This window comes from Ipomoea nil, unplaced genomic scaffold (assembly GCF_001879475.1).
Source record: "Ipomoea nil cultivar Tokyo-kokei standard unplaced genomic scaffold, Asagao_1.1 scaffold1286, whole genome shotgun sequence".
Lineage (NCBI taxonomy): Eukaryota > Viridiplantae > Streptophyta > Magnoliopsida > Solanales > Convolvulaceae > Ipomoea > Ipomoea nil.
The window spans coordinates 415,680-417,839 of record NW_017617714.1 but is presented as its reverse complement, the minus strand read 5'-3'; positions in this window follow the sequence as shown (position 1 = coordinate 417,839).

Genomic DNA, 2,160 nt, shown 5'->3' with positions numbered 1-2,160 from the left:
TTAATACTTATAACTTAGGGAAGTTACTTAATACTTATAACTTATAGATAGGAGTTCAATGTAATCATTAATATACCAAATTCATTAAACAATATTCTTTTTCTCTTTATTTTACTTGTTATACATATAACTTCTGCCTCTCTAGTGAGTGGTGGTTCTTACAGTTTTAAAAAGTAAATTTATTCTATTTTTGAAAAAGAATTCTAGAGAAACAAGGCATTCATCCAGAGGTCAGGAATATTTCTCAATAGTTGCAATGCTACTAATTTCGGATATGTTTTTTTTTTTTTTTTTGAAAGGTCTTTCGGATATGTTTTTGATCAGAGAAAACTTAAGTTACATACATGATACATATAAACTTATCTAACATGATGTACTCGACGAGGAGATATTTCAAACAAAATGTGAAAACCCTAAAAACTTACAAATGGAGTTCATGAGCAAAACATAAGTTGGACAGACTCCAAGACAGAAACATGAATATAGAACTTCCGAAACACAATCAACTAGAGAATGCTTATATACAGTCAAGCAAATACAACATCCGAATGATTATCATAAAAGGAAAGGACAATACACTGCTAGAATTCTCGCCATTTCCGACCAACATTTTCCCGTCCAATATAATGTTGGTCGGTAATTTATTAAAAATCTCAACTTTTCGTCTAAAAATGATTGGACGAAATTTTAGTCGGAATTTCCGTCCAACGCAAGAATGTTAGACGGAAATTCTGTCCAACATCCATTGTTGGAAGTAAATTCTATCCAACCTATAATATTGGTCGATAAATCTAAATGGACTAATAGATAAAAAGTAGAAATATTAGGTATTTTAATTTCTGTCCAAAAAAATGTTGGACTGAAAATTAAAATCTTTCAATACAAAAAACAACCTAAGGAGTGGGAAGTTAAAATATTTGGCGATATCTCCTCCGCTTTTCCACAGCAGCAAACAGAGCAACCCTCTCCATCAAAATTCAAAATCCCCTCCACCTTCTTCTCGTCACTGAACGCCGTCGCTCTTCGCCTGTCGTCGTTGCCCTCGCTCGTCGCTCATCGCTCATCGCCGTTGCCCTCGCTCGTCGCTCATCGGCATTGCCGCACCGTTCCCACTCAACTCCTCACGATGCACCTCAAATCGGTCGCTGCAACCTCTTCCCGCCAGCACGCCGGTTGTTGCGTCGAGAAATTTTTTTATCGGTCTTAACCGCCGCAGCTACTTCGTACGTCGTCGTCTGTAATATAGGTTAGTTCTATTTCTCTAAATCCGGCCTTAACCCTAATCCCTGAATTCTTAATTTCATTTATCCCTAAATCCTAATTTTATTAAGCCCTAAATTCCTAAATATATATCATAAGAATTATAATAAGTTGTTGTAATGTATTGTACTCATTATTGCCATGTTTGAGCTCATTAATCATGTGTTTAATCCTGTGGTTTGCTGATTAGTTTGTCTCTGCAGCTCCATGTATTATGAATTTATGTTGTGGAATTTATGGTTTGAACGTACAGGTTGAATACACCAATGATTAACCTTAAGATTGTCATTTTTTTTCTATTCAACTTAATTTATCTTTTTGTCACTTGCATTTGTATAACAAGCAGCTACTTGAATCTTCTGGCAAGTTGCAACTTCTTGATAAGATGTTGGTGAAGCTTAAAGAGCAATGGCTATGTAGGTGAATGAACAAGCCAGTGATGATGTATTGGAAGTTGATCGAAATGAAGTAATCAAATCTTTTGTTTGTGGATTTAGATATTTTCTGAATTCTTTTGTCTATATTTTGGACATGCTGCATCAGGGTCTTGGGGGATTTCTGTGAGTTTCATCTTATTTTAAACAAAAGATATGAATATGAATTAGAGAATGTTTTAATTTATAAATAAAAATTAATTTTGTGTCTAATGTTCAATCTGCTGATTCCCTTAACTGTAATTGTGGCATGGATCATTGGAATAAAGATTGATCTTGCTTTCAGCACCATGGAGAGCACTCTTGCTTTGTCTATAATTATCACAACCTTTACTTTACAGGTAATATATAGATTGAAAATGATTTATAATGGAAAATGCTGCAAGGCAATACTACAATCATACTAATGAATGATCTAAAATGAAGTTAGTTGTTGTTTATGTAAACAATATTTTCCATTAAGTCA